Source organism: Suricata suricatta, chromosome 5 (genome assembly GCF_006229205.1).
Source record: "Suricata suricatta isolate VVHF042 chromosome 5, meerkat_22Aug2017_6uvM2_HiC, whole genome shotgun sequence".
Classification (NCBI taxonomy): Eukaryota; Metazoa; Chordata; class Mammalia; order Carnivora; family Herpestidae; genus Suricata; species Suricata suricatta.
In genome coordinates this window covers 123,600,592-123,619,554 of record NC_043704.1, presented here as the reverse complement: position 1 = coordinate 123,619,554, position 18,963 = coordinate 123,600,592, and the positions used below count along the sequence as shown (strand labels likewise).

At 38.8% G+C, this 18,963-nt stretch overlaps 1 protein-coding gene and 1 pseudogene across 2 annotated transcripts in view; both read left to right on the top strand.

Annotated features, from left to right (window-relative positions):
• Positions 1-6: 6 nt before the first annotated feature.
• Positions 7-18,963, top strand: part of NCK1 (NCK adaptor protein 1) — a 79,057-nt gene continuing 60,100 nt past the window's right edge. The window contains exon 1 of one of the 2 annotated variants that reach the window (XM_029940216.1): positions 7-109. The gene's annotated coding sequence lies outside the window, so the exon portion shown is untranslated. Of the gene's footprint in view, positions 145-18,963 lie in introns of both variants that reach the window. The other variant, XM_029940215.1, reaches the window with a different exon arrangement.
• LOC115292240 lies at positions 9,603-10,708 on the top strand (annotated as a pseudogene).

Sequence of the window (18,963 nt, the reverse complement as noted above, 5' to 3'; positions counted from 1 at the left end):
GCCGCGCGCCTCCCGCCCCTCTCCCGAGAGCTACGCGGCGGCGGAGCGGAGGCCTCGTGCCGTAACGGCCATCGCGGCGGCCGCGGCAGCGTCCCGGTGCCCTCCTCAGGTGAGCTGGGGCAGCACGGACTCGGCAGAGGGAAGGTGAGACAGTCCTGCCGATAGGCAGACGCACAGCCAGCGATTCCCTTCCCCGTACGTCCACACAGCCTGTTATTCGCTGCGTCGCTTCCTCTTCTCCGGCGAAGTTAGCTCCCCGGGCGCCGTCTGCCGGCCCGGAGCTGAGCCGGAGGGGGCGGGGAGGCCGCTCGGCCGGGCCTGGGCGTTTGCACCGCGGCTCCTCGCGACCCTCTGGCCAGTGTCCCGGGTGGCGCAGCCCCAGGCCTCCCTCTGGCCGGCAGCTCCTAGAGGCAGGGAGGTCGAGTGTGTGGCGTGCGCGCTCCTCTGGTTCTTTTTCCTCCCTGAGAAGTCCTGTTGCCTGTTGTGGCGTAATCCGAGGCCGGGAAGGTAGGGACCTGGTAGAGGAGGGAAGGGGCGCTCTCACCGCCAGCCTCACGGGAGGGCAGGGAGCCGTGACCTGTGCCGAGGTGGACATCCTTAGGATGCGCCCTGTGCCCCTCCCCCCACCCCACCCCCAGCCGTTTCCCTCGTTCTCTGGAAATCTGGGTTATTTTAACCGTGCGGACCTGCTGTACTTAACGGACGTTTGCTTGTAATTTGCGCTGTGAGCTTTTGACTTGAGGTGTAATATATCCGGTAAAAGAAATTATCTCAGTAGTTGGTTTTGTACCGTTTCTTACGCGCCTTCATAAAAGTTAAATTTGCAGTTAGAAGCTTGCGAAGGTGGATTTTGTTTAGGGCTGAGAACTGTAACATATAGGCGCTCAATTAACGTCGAACGGATGAGCTGGTCACCTGAAAATAATTCTACCCGTTAGATTTGGTGAGAAACCATAGGAGTTAGGAAAGAACGAAGTTGAGAATTACCGATCCCATCTTGGATGATGAGCAAAGAAACTCAGTGTCTGATCAAAACGGGTAAATGTTTCAAGAGGTATTCGGTTTTAGAAATCTTACTTTGGTAAATTTATGAAAAACCAACCATACAATTTGTTAAGCATTTGGAAAACCCTGTTTCTAAAATCGCAGTCTTCAGCGAGGTCACAAAGTAAATGGGGAAATAATCTAAGAAGGTTTGGATAATTGTCAGTAATGTTCAGTTCTTAAAAAGGCTCCCATTCACAGTTTGATAGTAACTGAAGAAATAAGCACTGGGTGTTTAATTATAATTTTATTCTGTCTCGATATAGACTTGAATTTTTTTTTTGGGAATATTGGGATCTGGAGGAATTAGTTATAATACCTGTAAACACTATTTGCAGAGTACCCAAGACTCAGCTGTGGTTGTTCACGAATTACATTTTAAATTTATGCTTTTTCTGCACATTATCTTTTAATCCAGATTTTACCAGTGCTTTCAGGTACATGTAAATAAAATTTCCAGCATACACAGAATGTTTTGTTGGATACTGAATGATACTCTATGCCTCTGGGTTTATTTTTCTTTTGGACCTTTGAGAACTTTTTTGCCAAAAAGCTCAAGGTAGATTTGATGTGATTATGGTCATAAATCACTTGTCAGAAAGACTTCATTTAATACAGGATGCACAGGTGCCTGGGTGGCTCCGGTCATGATATCATGGTTCATGAGTTTGAGCTCCATATCTGGCTCGCTGCTGTCCGTGCAAAACCTGATTCTGATCCTCAGTCCCCCTCTCTTTTTCTGCTCCTCTCTTTTTTTCTCTCAAAAATAATATTTATTAAAAAAATCAGTACAGGATGCAGTCCATTTTTTCCTATGGTAGTATCATAGTTTAACAACTTTTACAGTTTACTTACCTTTATAATATGGAAGATACCAAATGTTTTTCTTTTTTTTTTAATTCTTTTGAGAGAGGGAGACAGAGCAGGGGAGGGTCAGAGAAAAAGAGGGATATTCAGAATCTGAAGCAGGCTCCAGGCTCTGAGCTGTCAGCACAGAGCCCAATGCGGGGCTCGAATCCACGAACCGTGAGATCATGACCTGAGCGGAAGTCGGACGCGTAACCGACTGAGCCACCCAGGCGCCCCATACCAAATGTTTTCTAGCTACATCAGAAGACTAAGTGATTATTTAGTTGATCAGTAAAATTGGAGGAAACTCATGAAATTACTAAACCTTTAACCAATTCCTTATAAATACTAGGCTGTGCTGTTTTAGGAAGACGACTGATATTTAAAGATTATTTAAGGCAGCAATTCTATCTGGATGATTCTCATATATGCTGACTTTGTTTTGGTAATATACTTTCAGCTACTCAGACACAAACCTTGGTTTTTGTCTTTGACATCTTTCATTCACATAACAGTGGCTAATTTTCATCTCCCTTTTTTTGGAAATTTCTTTCGCTTATTTTTCCTTCCCTCTAGCTTCTAACTGGGTTTTCTGCCTATTTTTTCTATGTAGTTCTTCCTGCCTTCAGCCTTAATCTTAAAATAATGCTCCCAACATGTCCGTCACTGTGAAATCAGCGATAGCTCCCTGTTATCTTACAGAGTATATTTCAGAATTCCTAGTCTTCTAATAGTCTGCTCAAAGCCTGTTTTTTTTCTTATGGCAGCAATATTTCTCTATGGGAGCTGTCCATCCTAACCAAACCAATCTTTCATTCTCATTTAGACTTCATATTTTTCTACCTTTATATCTGTTGAGAATTTGATTGCCTATCCATAGCCTTCTTATTCTTTAAAAGAAATACCTTCATAACCCCCAGATTACCAGAGTAGCAAACAAAGTCCTATTTTGTTGAAATTTCATTTTTGGTCCAGAAGGCCTTCTAGATCTTTCTGTTCCTGTGTTGTTGCTTTCCTTTGAACCCGTAGCCCTATTGTTTTATCATTCCTTTGGTTTTTTTAAATCTTATGTGGGCTTGTGTCATAATATGGAGCAATATGGCAGGAATGTTGGAATTCCAACCATGGGTTGGAAAATGAAATCCATACAGAATACGCTAAAATTCACACCTCTCGTGATGACAGAACTGAAATCCAAACCTTGATTTCTAACTCAAGTTCTCTGTATTCTTTTTTTTTTAATTTTAATTTTTTAATGTTTATTTTTGAGAGAGAGAGTGCATGCATGCATGTGCCAGCAGGGGAGGGGCAGAGAGTTAGAAGGACAGAGGATCCCAAATGGGCTGTGTCCTGACAATCCAGAACCCAATGTGGGGCTTGTGCTCACAAACCAGGAGATCATGACCTGAGCCAAAGTTGGACGCTTAACTGACTGAGCCACCCAAGTGCCCCGCTCCTCTTTTTAAAGTTTATTTATTAGAGCACAAGCAGGGGAGGGGTGGAGAAAAAGAATCCCACGGTCTTAGTACAGAGCCTGATGTGGGGCTTGAATCCAGGAACTGTGAGATGATGACCTGGGCCAAAATTGAGTCGTGATGCTTAACTGACTGAGCCACCCAAGTGCCCCAAGTTCTGTGGATTCTTTAAAAAAATTTTTTTCTGTGAATTTTAAAAGATATTTATTTATGAGAGAGAGAGAGAGACAGAGACAGAGACAGAGACAGAGAGACAGAGACAGGATCCAAAGCGGGCTCTGCATTGACAGCAGGGAGCCTGATGCAGGGCTGGAAGCCACGAACTCACAAACCTCAAGATCATGACCTGAGCCAGAGTTGGACACCTAATCACCAAGGCACCCCTCTGTGAATTTCTTATGAAGTTATACTACTACTCATATTTTGCAATGTAGTTTCGTATTGTTTGCTTCACATTACCTTGCACTTTGTTTTTATACCTTCTCAGATTCACAACCTTTATGTAAGGGCAGCAGAATCTTTATGACTCGAATTGTTTAACAATCATTAAAACTGATTTAAAGTCTTTCTTCTATGTTTATTAGTTGTATTAACAGCATTAACAAAAATAAATATCATCTCTGTGGTTGAGTCCATGATTCATTAAAAAGTGAATGGATCCCTGAGAATTATTACTGCTGGAGTTTAGTTTGCTTTGAATCTCTTGGTTCACAGAGACTGAATGGGTGCCTTCAGAGTAAATGTGAACATTGCAGTGGTTTGGAAGAAATCTGCAGGGTTTATCACATAACTATATTTAATGATCTAGCTAAATGTTCTTTTTCTCTTTTAGACTCTTAGAACAGCAACACTTTTACATTTTGCTACTTTGTCATCTTGTTCATTTGTCAAGAACCAGATTATTGAACATTCTGCTTATTGAGCAAAATATTCTGAAAGCATTTGTTCCATTTTGGGAGTCAGAGCTTTTATATATTTGTTCTTGACCTTTTTTCTTCTCTTGACTCTAAAGTTTCTGTTAACATCATCAGCATAGTGTTGCCTTGGTATTTTTTTTTACACTTATGTAGCAAGAGTTAAATGGTGTAAGGTAGCACAGAAAACTGTCAGGTAAAATACCTCTGGAGGGAATGTTTTACTCTTTTGGTTTGAAACAGGTTAGAAGCAGTTTTCCTTTTATTTTTTGGTTGTTTATACTTGCTTTTAAAATTATTATTATTATTTAAAAATTTTTTATAAGTTTGTTTATTTTTGAGAGAGACAGAGCATGAGTAGGGGAGGGCCAGAGAGAGAGGGAGACACAGAATCCAAAGCAGGCTCCAGGCTCTGAGATATCAGCACAGAGCCTGATGCAGGGCTCAAACTCAAGAACCATGAGATCATGGCCTAAGCCAAAGTCAGATGCTTAACCAGCTGAGCCACCCAGGCGCCCCTAATTATTTTTTTATTAAAAAGCTTTTTTAATGTTTATTGATTTTTGAGAGAAAGAGAGTGTGCACATGTGCGTGAGCAGGGACAGGGCAGAGAGAGAGAGGGGGACGGACAGACAGACAGACAGAAACACAGAAGCCAAAGCAGGTTCCAGGCTCCAAGCTGTCAGCCCAAAACCCAATATGGGGCTCAAACTCATGAACCACAAGATCATGACCTGAGCTAAAGTTGGACACTTAACCAACTGAACCCCCCAGGTCCCCTATAAGTGCATGTTTTTTATTTAAATAATTTATCTGCTGTATGGTGCCTGGGGGACTCAGTTGGTTAAGCATTCACTTCTTGATTTCAGGTCATGGTCCCACGGTTGTGAGATTGAGCCTTGATTTGAGCCCCATGTCAGATTTTGCACTGACAGCGGGAGTCTCTCTTTATCTTTCTCTGCCTCTACCCCTTCAAAATAAGTAAATAAACATTTAAAAATAAATAATCTGCTAAAATAAACTGTTGAAACACTGATGATCTTGTTCTTTATTCCTGAAATTGTATTTAAGAATTGCTGAATTGGTTGGAAGTATGCTATGAATAATTTCTGCTTCTTTTCAAAAAGACCAATTGAATAAATCAGTGAGATTATGGTTTTTAAAAAATGGATATGTCTAAAAAGGTTTTTAGTTATTGTTTTTCTAAGAATCAGCCTTCCAAAAATTTCAGTACATACTTCCAAATCATGTTGCATTTAGATCAACTCAAATAATTGATGTAACAAAGAATTTAATATGTCCTGTATTTTTTGTGTTCTAGCAAAATAAAAATTTATATTTACAACAAAAATATTCTATTAATTAAACTAGGTATTGGAAGGGGCACCTGGGTGGCTCAGTCGCTAAAGTGTCTGGCTTCAGATCAGGTCATGATCTCACAGTTCTTGGGTTCAAGCCCCGCGTCAGGCTCTGTGCTGACTGCTAGCTCAGAGCCTGGAACCTGCTTCAGATTCTGTGTCTCCCTGTCTCTCTGACCCTCCCCTGCTCACACTGTCTTTCTCTCTCAAAAATAAATAAATAAAATAAAAAAAATAATCTGTTAAAAAAAAACCTTTAAAAAAATAAACTAGGTATTGGAAAAATTTCCTTAGAAATTCTTGATTGCTGCAGGTACTACATGTTCTTGAGTTTTCTGTGTTGTTTTCCTTCCCATTTCTTTTCCATATTATTTTTCCCCCCTTTCTGTGGATTTTATCTCTGCACCCAATGTGGTATGAATTCAAACCCCATAATCAAGAGTCGCATGCTCCACCGACTGAGCCAGCCAGGTACCCCTCCGTATTCTTAAAAAGGCCTAGGAGGCCTTTTATGATTTGGCTTTTGCCTACTTCTAGCTGCATCTTTTGCCATTTTCCCTTTCCTTTAGGCTGTTCTTTGGACCTTCTGTTGCCAGGATTTTTTTTTGTTTGTTTTGTCTTGGAACCTGGGAACATGTTCTTCCCTATGGGCAGATGGCTCCCATAGGTTAATTAGTATTAAATTTGGCTGCTGCTAATAGAGGCCAAATAATTTCTCTCTCATAGCAGAGAAATCCAGCATTTGCATGGCATTCATTTACTAAATGTTATTTCCAGGTGTTTTTTTCCCCCCAGTGTAATGATTGTGAAATACAGATCTTTGGGTATAAAGCGTTGATTCCCCCCCCACCTTTGATTAATTCCTGTTATGGGATGCAATTGAAAATGTCATTAATTTCTTTAAAAACGTGCTTAGAGAAAATATGGTTAAATTTTTTAAAATAGCAAAGTACACAAAGTATAGCTCAATGAGTTTTTATATTTGTAGACATAGACCCTTCACCCAGATCAAGGTATAGAACATTTCCAGTGCTCTAGGAGGCTCTCTCATGTGTCCTCCTAGTCATTATTTCTTGTCCCCCAAAGTTAATTACTGTTCTGACTTGTATCATTACAGGTTATTTTTCCCTGTTTTTAAACTTAACATATAAATGGAACCATACAGTATAATATTTCGTGGGTGACTACTTGTGCTTAATATTGTGTTTGTGAGATTCATTTATGAAGTTGGATGCAGCAGTAGTGGCTCTTTCCTACCAACGGTAGTATTCTGTTGGTGAAATCTACAATTAAAAATTTCCACTAATGGATATTTTGTTTCTAGTTTTTATAGCTATTTGAATAAAGTTGCTCAGTGGACATACTCATTTCTTTTGGGTATTTATATCTGGGAGTATAATTATTTTCTTGTCTACCAGTTTTTGCACCTGCTTAGAGCAGCTTTCTCTCTTGTCCATAGTAGTTTTTTGGGATTTCTCCCTTTACCGTAAGACTGGTGACTCCCCTTGCCATTCTCCTGTGTTAAATTTCTTTTTTCCTATGAATCATGTAGTTTTGACCCCTCCTTTTGGTGCAGTATATCCCACAGTAGATTGCTGTGAAAGGCTGAGATCTTGCATTAATAAAAGCCTCTTTTTTTTTCTTTTTTGGTCTTCCCACATAATTTGGTTGGAAATAATTTACTTTCAGAATTCTGAAGACCCTCCATTGTTTTTTGGCTTGTGATCCTTTTGAGAATTTTGAGGACATTCTGATTCCATTTCTCAATGTTTTTTGCTTTTTTGGAATTTTGTATCTCTTGTAGTCCAAAATTTCATGAGGGTGTGACTTGATGTACATGTATTTTTGTGCGTTTTCCTGGATATTCATTGTTCTAGCCGGATCTGCAAAATTATTTTTTTTTACTTCTGGGGAATTTTCTTAATGGTTATAGTAGTCTACGAGGGCTGCTGTAACAAAATACCACAGGCTGGGTGGTTTAAACAACAGAAATTGATTTTCTCACCGTTCTGAAGGCTAAGAAGTCCAAGATCAAGCTGCTATCAAGGTTGGCTTGTGAGGAGATATCTTCCTGGCTTGTAGACTGGCCTTTTCACTGTGTCCTTACAAGGCTTTTCTATAAGGAGATTAATCACTCTCTTCCTCCTCCCTTCTGAGGATATCAGTCCAGTGGATTAGGGCCCCACTCTTAATGACACCTCCTAGAAGTCCTATCTCCAAATTCAGTCACAGTTGAGGGTTAGAGCTTCAACATGGATATGGAGAGGGAGACACAATTCATTCTGTAACAGTGGTTTCCTCTCCTTCCTTTTGTGTCTCTCTGAAAATTTTGTTATATCTACTCATTCTGTTTGTATATGACTACTTCAGTATTTTTCTCCCTTAATTTTCATTTCCTAGTCTGTTTGCTCTATATTATGAGAGGTTTCCTTAACTTTATATCCTAAGGCTTCTGTTGAATTTTTCATTTTTGCAGCAAGATCTTGATTTCCTAAGAACTCTTTTTGTTCTCTTAAAAAAATGTTTTTTTATAGGGAGCATTCTGTTCGAGTTTCATAGATACATTTCTTTCTCTAATTTCTGAGACTGTAGAATGTCTTTTCCCCCCCTTGTTTCTTCTTGGAGACTCTTCTAAATTGATCTTTTAAAAAAATTTTTTTACATTTATTTATTTTTGAGAGACAGGCAGAGCACAAGTGGGGGAGGGGCAGAGAGAGCAAGAGAGCGAGAGAAAGAAAGAAAGAAACAGAATCCAAAGCAGGCTCCAGGCTCCCAGCTGTCAGCCCAGAGCCCAATGCGGGGCTTGAACCGATGAACTGTGAGATCATGAGCCAAAGTCGGACACAACCTGCTGAGCCACCCAGGCAACCCTAAATTGATCTAACTTTTATATTGGAGGCTTGCTTCAGTTGTCAGTAATCCTTGGATGTTATCTTGAGATTGAAGGCTTGCATTAATGGGGTCTTGAAGACCTTGAACTTTATTGCATGGTGGTCCAACTGGCCCATTTTTTTGAGAAAACCCTAAAGGTGTTACTTCTTGAGAGAAAATACAATTCTGTATGAAGGTTAAAGGTTTGACTGCCTGTGTGTGTGTGTGTGTTTAAGGGACTAGATTTCTCATTTCCCACATTCGGTAGGGTACACAGGTCTTTAATTATATCCGGTGAGCCCCCAGTTTAGAATTACGTAGCCAACCATTAGGTTGATTTGGGGAGGAAGCTTCTAAGGATTTAACCACTTCTTAGGTTTTCCCCAGTCTTCCTTATTTAACTCCTTTTCTTAGTTTAAGCAGTAGCAGGTGCTGCTACTTTTTAACACTTGAGAATTCCAAGGTATAAATTGAGTTTTTTAATTACTAGGTTCGGCTTCACCTTTCTGGAGTTTGCTGAGGTAGTTACCAGCTGTTTCTGTCTTTTTCGTTACAGAATTTTGTTGCCATTGTTTGCTCTCCTGTATGCTTTGCCTTCTGTGTTAATTTCCTTAAAAAATTAAGTCTTAAATCCACTACTTTTTTTTAAATCCACTATTTTGATTGAAACCTTTCAAAAACCTTATTTGTACTGCCCTAAGAATGATTTTACGTTTTTATAGGGTTGTAAGAAAAAAATATGCGACAGAGACTGTGTGTGACCCACACAGCACAAAATATTTACTCTCTGGTCCTTTAGAGAAAAAGTTGGCTTACCTGTCCTTGTTATAAAGTTTCTGATTTTCTTTAATAAAGCCATTTCTAGACTACTACTTTACTCCCACTCAAGCTTCGGTTTACAATTTTGGTACTTCCTGAAGCTCTTTGTTTTAATTTAGTCTCTTGGAACATCATGGAAGTTATGACTAAGAATTGATAGGTTCTATTCAGTTATCGAAGATGTGGGACAATTTTAATGTAAAATCTCAAGGAGTAACCGGAGCTCCTGCCAGAACTGTGTCAGTCCGGGTTTTGTGGACTCTCCTCACAACATGGCCCCCAAACACCAGTCTTCACTCCTTCCTCAAAGAAACCGAGACCGCCTGCTGCCCCCAAGCCAGAGCGGATGTCCACCTCTCAGCACCTGCCGAAGGGAGAAAAAGAACAGCAAGAAGCAGTTGAACATATTGATGAAGTACAAAATGAAATAGGCTTAATGAACAAACCAGTGAGGAGATTTTGAAAGTAGAACAGAATTATAACAAACTCCGCCAACCATTTTTTCTGAAGAGGTTGGAATTGATCCCCAAAATCTCAAGTTTTTGGGTAACAACGTTTGTCAACCATCCACAGTGTCTGCGCTGCTTGGGGAGGAGGATGAAGAGGCGCTGCATTGTTCGATAAGAGTTCAAGTAACAGAATTTAAAGATATTAAATCAGGTTACAGAATAGATTTTTATTTTGATGAAAATCCTTACTTTGAAAATAAAGTTCTCTCCAGAGAACTTCATATGAATGAGAGCGGTGATCCATCTTCAAAGTCCACTGAAATCAAATGGAAATCTGGAAAGGATTTGACAAAACATTCAAGTCAAAGGCAGAATAAAGCCAGCAGGAAGAGACCGCATGAGGAACCAGAGAGCTTTTTTACCTGGTTTACTGACCATTCTGATTCGGATGCAGATGAGTTAGGAGAGGTCATCAAAGATGATATTTGGCCAAATCCTTTACAGTACTACTTGGTTTCTGGTATGGATGATGAAGAAGGGGAAGGAGAAGAAGAAGATGATGAAGAAGAAGAGGAAGAAGAAGGAGGAGGAGGAGGATTGGAAGATATTGATGAAGTAGGAGATGAGGATGAAGGTGAAGAAGATGAAGATGATGAACACCGATGGATTCTAACCTTCCTTTTTTAAATTTTCTCCAGTCCCTGGGAGCAACTTGCAGTCTTCCCCCCCTCCCCTTTTGTGCTCATTGGCCCTTTTTTTTGAAGTCTCTTTTCTCTCCCTTTATACCATGGTTCTCAACTTGTTTTGGGCGAAATACCTTGAGCAGAATACAGTGGGAAAAGAATCTCTACCCCTTTCTGTTCCAAATTCATTTTTATCCCTTTCTGTCTTAACAAAAACTTTTTGGAATCAACATCACCATGCTCTCTGGGGGAAAAAAAAAACCTTCTGCTTCCTTAGCTCTGCTGGAAGCTGGAGGTGCTAGGCCCCTGTGTAGTAGTGCGTAGAATTCTAGCTTTTTCCCTCCTTACTCTGTATATTGGGCTCAGAGATTACACTGTGTCTCTATGTGAATATGGACAGTTAGCATTTACTAACATGTGTCTGTCTACTTTGTCTTGTTTAAAAAAAAGAAAAAAAATTTTAAAAATGGGGTTATAGAAGGTCAGCAAAGGGTGGGTTTGAGATGTTTGGGTGGATTAAGTGGGCATTTTGACAACATGGCTTCTCCTTTGGCATGTTTAATTGTGATGTTTACAGACATCCTTGCAGTTGAAGATGACACTTTTAAAATAAAATTCTCTCCTAATGATGACTTGAGTCCTGCCACTTGATGGGAGAATGAGCAGAACCTGTAGGATCTTATTTGGAATTGACATTCTCTTGTAATTTTGTTCCTGTTTATTTTTAAATTTTCTTTTTGTTTCACCGGAAAGGAAAGATGCTCAGTTTTAAATGTTAAAAGTGTAAAAGTTGCTTTGTTACAATAAAACTAAATGTATACACAAAGGAAAAAAAATCTCAAGGAGTAGGATAAGCAAAATATTGAAGAAATAAGTCATGGAGCATGCAATATATACATATGGATACACTGTTCCTTGCCTTGTCACTTAAGTGCAGGATTTAGGCACCAGTACTGTGAGGAATGGGGAAAGGGACAGTTGTCATATTGACAACAGGCTCAAGTCATATTTTAAATGAGCCATTTTCATCAGCCCTCCTTAGTTGGTAAATCGTAACTGGCAGAATATTTTTGGCTCTATACAAGAAGCTGTTCTAGGCAGTAATATACATAGTATGTGTATGTACATAGACATATATATATATATATATATATATATATATATATATATATATAGTTGTATTTTTCTACCTGGTGTCAGAAATGAGAGGGTGACTTAATTTGAGGCACATGTCAGAAAAAGAGAAACAGGATTACATTGTTCTAGGAAAAAAAAATGTTTTCTTTAAGTTCCACTGCCAGAAAACTCAGTTATGTTTAGTAGCATATGAGCAGTCTCATCACAGATTTCTTGTATAATTATCTTTAATTCCTCTAAATGGTATCTCGTCTTTAGTATTTATCACTGTTATTTTTTATTTATATTCCAGAACTATTTCTGTGAATATACAAACTCATGCTCACTTTTACAAAATATGCTTATATGCCAAATATTACTTTCTAATTTAGAGAATCTGGAGTCAGCTTAAATTCCAATGTAGGCCTCATCACTATTTGGGCTTATGCCTCTATAAGCCTCATATTTTTTCTCTGTAATAAAGATTATTACAAGGATTATTATAAACACAAATTCATTTCCAGGTTCTATTTGACTGTTAAGTAGTGTTTAGTGTACATTAAGAGCTTTAGAATAAATTTCTAGATGTAAAATAACTGGGTTCAAAGATACAGATGTTTTTAATGTTGCTAACTGTTGTGAAACTGCTATTCAGAAAAAACATCAGTTTACAGCTTTACCAACAAAGTGTTCCTTAACTGAATTATTATTCTGATTTTTGCAAACGTAATAGGCAAAAAACTGATAGAACTAAAAGAAATCAATAAATCCATAAGCAAAATAGATATTTTAGCATACCTCTGTGCGTAAATAGTAGAACACTAAGACAAAAAAATAAAAAGAAAAGATTTGAGCAACATAAGTAACAAATGAATCTAATTGATATGCATAGACCATTTCACCCAGTACCTGCAGAAAACAGGTTTTTTCCCAGTGCCTGTGGAAATTTTACTCAAATTGACATATGCTGAACTGTACAAAAACATGGAAATAATTCTGGAGTATGTGTTCTGACATGTTGGAATTAAGCCAGGAATTAATTACAAAAAATAACTGGAAAAATTCCAGCTACTTGGAAACTAAATAATATACTACTAGGTAAGTAACCCAGGAATTAAAGAAATGACATTAAACTACTTTGAACTGAGTGATGAAAATATGATAGAACTTAAGGGATACCTATATATATCTATATATCTATATAGGTAAGTCATGGTTAAAGCAAAGTACAGAGCCTTAAAATGTATATGTTAGAGTAAAGGTAAAAATAATTGAAAGGACTTCTGGGTAAAGATGGATGAGTGGAAGAGGCACTTAGTCCCCTCCAGAGCCCACCAAGGTGTTAATAAAGGTTATTTTTAGAAGATTTGTACTGCACAGGTAAAGAGAATGGAAGAAACAATAAAATTTGGAACCTGGAAAGCAGACAGATTGAAACTTCTTAGTAGGCTTAAAAATGTTCAATCCTAAGCTGGAAGTAAGAAAAAGTTAAAAGAATTTTCAGGCTCATAAATTGGCAGTGTCATGTACTTTTGTTACAGAGGGGTGAGAATGGTGCTAAAAATCTAAAGATTGCTTGAAAGGCTGTTTAAGTAGCAGCTCACTCATAATCACTGAAAGGTAGAAACAACCCAAACGTCCATCAACTGATAAATGGGTAAATAAGGCATATCCAAGTAATGGAATACTATTTGGAATAAATGAAATGAAATATTGATACATGTGTTAACATGAATGAACCTTGAAAACATGCTAAGTGAAAGAAACCAGTCACAAAGGACCACATTATTTATGATTCTATAATTATGAAATGTCCAGGAAATGCAAATTTATAGGGACAGAGAGTAAGTTAATGTTTGCCTAAGGCTGGGAGTAGGGGAGATTAGAGGGAAATGGGAAGTGACTGCTCAAGGGTATGGGTTTATTTTTGGATAAAAATGTTCTAAAATTTGTGTTGATGGTTGCATAACTCAGTATACTAAAAACCATTGAATTGTACACCTTAAATGGGTCATTTGTATAGTATATGAGTTCTATCTCAGTAAGCTATTACCAAAAAAAAAAAAAAAAAGGGAAAAAACTACTCAAACCTAACTTTATTCATCAGTTTGTATAGCTCAGTGTTTGTCCTCTTTCCTGCTTAAGCAGGAGACGGAAGATTTATCCTCTGTAGAGGGCCTAATAGTGTGCTGAGAGAGCGGTGGGCACTAGACATAATCAAAGACCAGGTGTTCTATAGAAAACACCTGAATTACCTGAAGTAAATGTACTCACTGTTAGGACCCTAATTAAGGCCTCTTCTCCTATTTGGCTCCCAGAATTCTGGCAATTAGGTAGGAACTTATAGGAGGCTTCTCTTAACTAGCCAATGAGGAAAAACTAAATAATTCACAATCAGCTTTTAAGGTCCTACTTTTATATATTTTACTTATTATATGTATATTTACTTATATTACATATAAAGTATTACATGTATATATATATGTGTATATAATAAACATTTATTGAGCCACTACCAAATGTAAACTTGATGCTAAATGCTCTGGGGGTTGTCAAAGAAATAGAAGACTCATGCTCTGTAAGAGTTCATAATCTAGCTTTCATTAAAGAAGAGTCCTAAGAAATATATTGACAAAGACCAGTTTAAGAAACATCTTACCAAAAATTTTCAATAAATTATTGGGGTTGATAGAAGACAAGTGAGGCTAAATCAGTCAGGTAAGGATAGTCAGTAAAGAAATGATGTTCCATATATTAATACATGTTTTCTAAACACCTGCGGAATATCTAGGCTCTTAATACCCATATGTACAATGAGGATTTCCACATTTTCCATGAATTTTTTTATCTTGGAAGTTAACAAGTCTTTCATTACCTGGGGGGGGTCATCCTTGTCAATTTATCACTTAAAAGTACATACATGACTCAGGGCACTCTTGAAACACACCTTGACCCCTGAATTCTCAATTCGTCTGACATCTGGCTAAATAAAAGATCCTTTCGCTGTAGTAGCAGGCAATAATCAACTATGACAGGCATCCTGTCCTGAAAATGCTGTTCCATCACTTATATTTTTTCCTGGACTGTATACTTTTTGAGAGCTTGTTCTGCTTAATGGAATAGGATTTCTATCATCTGATCTGGAACAATAGCCTTTCACTTACAGGCATCCCCTGATGATCCCACAGCTCTTTTCCTTTTCCTTCTTGAAAAGACCATGCAAGAGCCAAGGCTTTTGTAAGACAGTCTTCTTTCAGGAGATGATCCAATCTCTCCAGCTTATAATCATCATCATCATCATCATCATCATCATCATCACATAAACAGATTTTGTCCCCAGGTAAAAGATTTGGCTACCATAGCTATTGGTGGATTGATAACAAGCCTTCCTCCAACCAAATGTGCCTGGCTAACATTTCCTGTGGTGGTTGGTGCTTTGAAATGGCTGCTGTTAACAGACCAACCTAACTTGTGATATTTCCACTGTTTCCAATTCTTGAGTCGGCTGATCAATAATGTTCTCTGTGCTGTCTAAGAGCACAGCTGTGCATGAGTTTATCCAAATAAGGGGGATGAGATCATAGTATAGGTGAATTTATTTGCTTATTAGTAACATATCTTGCTCCAGTTTCATCTCTTAACCAATAGAAAATGAACATCTTTTCTGCAGAAGGCAAGCATGGGATTTATATAATTATGCACTGCAACAAAGTGCCAGACCAGCAATGAAACACTGGAAGAATATATCCATCCTCGAGGAAAAGTCATCCACACTTTTAGGGATTGTTTCAGTCTAGTGATCAGTATCTTTGTTAAGAATGCCATGGCCAGGGGACACCTGGGTGGCTCAGTTGAGCATCTGACTTCAATTCAGGTCATGATCTCATGGTTCATGAGTTCAAGACCTGTGTTGGGCTCTGTGCTGACAGCTCAGAGCCTGGAGCCTTCTTTGAATTCTGTATTGTCTCTTTCTCTGCCCCTCCCCTGCTTGCCCTCTGTCTCTCTTTAAAAAGTAAATATTAAAAAAAAAAAAAAAAGAATGCCATGGCCAGTAAGGAAAAAACTGTGTGATGAGATGGATCTTTCAACTTTGGCTTAGAATGGAGAGGCTCAATACAGCAAACTTCACCCTTGGAACCATTTATCAGACACCTAGATTAACATGCTCGTCTCCCATCACTCTTAAATGTCAATTCAAAGCAGAGCCTTTGCTGTCATTAGAGATTGCATGAGTTGGATCATCTATAAATTTAATATGCAGTATTGCTATTCCTGGAGAATGAGCATCTGTTACTGATCTTAAAAGTTTTCTACTGGCCAAATCCCACATCATGATAGGTCCTTTAGCAAAGCCACAGAGAAGTCTTTAGTAATCATTATTGATACATTGTTGAGGGCAGAGATGGTTCCATACTGAACTAAAACATTAGTGCTACCTGGCTGCAAAGTTTGATTCTGATCACATATTAAAGCCAATTCATGAGATGTGCCCACTGTCACCAGACTGGACACTGTGCTGTAGGCAAGCCAACATCCACTTTGTCAGCTACAGACACTATCTGGGCAGAAATTCCCTTCAGTAGTGAATGTTGCCTAACTGACCCAAGGAGTGAAAAAGAATCAGGTAATTTCTTCCTCCTTTTTAAGTTGATCCTGTCACCACTATCTGAAATTGCTATAGATGAAGTATCACTGGAGTGAGAATCAATAGTGTCAATGTTTAACAATGTAAGATCCTCAAGAATAAAAGACTTCCTCTTCGTCATCAGTCTTACTGAGTATGCTTTCCAGTTTTGGAGGACTACCACCTTTGAGGAATATCAAACTTGTCATCAGTCAGATCCCTTTTTTAAAGTTTATGTATTTTGAGGGAGAGAAAACACACTTATAAGTGAGGGAGGGACAGAGAGAGAATTGCCAAACATGGAATCACTGTCAGCATGGAGTCCCACGCAGGGCTCAGTCCCGTGAACCATGGGATCACGACTTGAGCCAAAATCAAGAGTTGGATGCCTGACTGACTGAGCCACCCAGGTGCCCCAGACACATCATTTTTGAACTCCAGTTCTTGCCTAGATCCATTTAAGAGAATTTTGAAACTGAAAGTTCAAGAATAAAAGACTTATTCAGCTCTTTAGTAGTCTTGCACAGAGGCTCTGTTCCACATTTCTGTGGCCTGGTTCATTTTCCACATATATATATGGAAATATATATATTTTAAATGAGAATAAATCTACATCTTTATTTACTTTTCAGTACATTTAAATCCTTGAGGGATACAGCATCCCTTGGATCCTGTGGCCAATGTCTTTAGCAGGAAGGTTCCTTCAGAATTTGGGATGAACCATGCCAGTGTTTCTATTATCATGAGTTACTTTTCTGCAGATTACTCTGGTTTTATTCAGTTTGCCACTCAGAGTCACTGTGTTCTTTGCTTTGTACATGTAAACACATCTCTTGCCTGGACAGAATTCAGTTTCATCTCGAGCATAAGCACCTTCAATATTAAGAAGAACTGTGTGCTCCCTCTGGTTTCAGAGACCCTGCTTATGGCCAGCAAAAGTGGCCTTGGACCACAGCCTTCCAGACATTTTTGTCATATTAGGAGTCTTGTTTCCAGCAGGCGTCCACAGCTTCCAAAATGGCAAAAAGAGCCCATAATTACTTTTAATAATTTAAATTCACTCAACCCAAGCAGTTTTTACTTGGTATTGTTTTGATTTTTGTCTTTAGATCATGATGACCTGAATGATGATCTCTGCACCATTCCAGCCCAGGACCTTTTTATTGTCTTATTTATTTATTTATTTATTTATTTTTAAGTAATCTCAACACCAAACATGGTGCTCGAACTCACCACATCGAGATCAGAAGTAACATGTTCTGTTGAGTGAGCCAGCCAGGCCACCCCCAGGGCCCTACTTTTAAATATGAACAGACAATCAAGGATCACCAGGTGCATGAAGAAAACTTTTAATATGAGACCAAATACAAAAAAAATTTTTGGGGGGAACTCTTTAAAATTAGAGCATAATTGTAAGAAAAAAACAGAAGAAAAGAAGTTGAAGTAGCGTAGACCTTTCATAAAGTAGAGGTAAATATGAAAGAATAAAAAGGTTATGAAAAGATAAAAGGTCAGTCCAAGAGATGAACTTCCACATAACAGAAGTGCCAGTGAGAAAAGAGTGGAGAAGAAGTATCCGTGAAAAAATGAAGAAAAATCCTCAGAGTTGAGGAACCTTATTTTACAGATTGAGAGGGCCTTGGGTACTCAGAAAAGTGGAAGAAAATAAATGCATACCTTCAATCTGGGACTAGTCAGGAAAATGGAGACCACACTACTTATAATAACAGAATTTAATATAAAGAGTTGTTTAGCCGTGTTATGGGTTGAATTGTGTTACCCCAAAAAGATGTTGAAGTCTTAGTCCTCCAGCATCTCAGAATGTGACTTATTTGGAAATAGAGTCTTTACAGAGGTAAATCAAGTTAAAGTGAGGTGAGTAGAGGGGCGCCTGGGTGGCTCAGTCGGTTAAGCCTCCGACTTCGGCTCAGGTCAGATCTCACGGTCGTGGGTTCGAGCCCCGCGTCGGGCTCTGTGCTGACTGCTAGCTCAGAGCCTGGAGCCTGCTTCCAGTTCTGTGTCTCCTTCTCTCTCTGACCCTCCCCCTCTCATGCTTTGTCTCTCTCTGTATCAAAAATAAATAAAGCATTAAAATAAATAAATAAATAAATAAAGTGAGGTGAGTAGAGTGTGCCCTAATCCAATAAGACTGGCATTCTTTAATAACAGTGGAGAAGTTTAGACATAAGTTTAGATGAAGTCAGGCATAAAGAGAATATGGCCATTATCAAGCTAAGGAATGCTTGAGGCCACCAGAAGCTAGGAGAGAGGCCTGGAACAGGTCCTTCCCTAGTTCCCTAGAACATTGCCAGTACCTTGATTTTGGATTTTTTGGTCTCCACAACTGTGAGTAGCTTCTAGGGTTGGAAGAAGAACTTGGGATTATTAGAATTTAGAAGCATGAAGAGTGGCCTGGAGGAGCTGAAACAAACTTATGATGAGTTGCTCACTGCTCAGAAAGTAAAGGTATTTTAGTCTGGTCTGTGAATAACAGGAAAAGCACAAAAGCAAAAAATTGTTAACTGAAGCCACTTGCTGCTGCTGGAATCATTGTTGTTGCTAGAGTGAAGTTTGTGAGTTGATGGTTGATGCTGACCTGAAGGAGTTATCTCCTTGTTCCCTTCTTTAGTCTTCTAGTGTCTTTTTCTTACATAGAGACTACATAGAGAGTCTAATAGGGAGTCAGCTAGCAAAGGAGAAATGTGATTTATAGGGTTTAGCTCCCAACATTACAGAGTAGAGAAGTAGGTTTGAAGCCAGG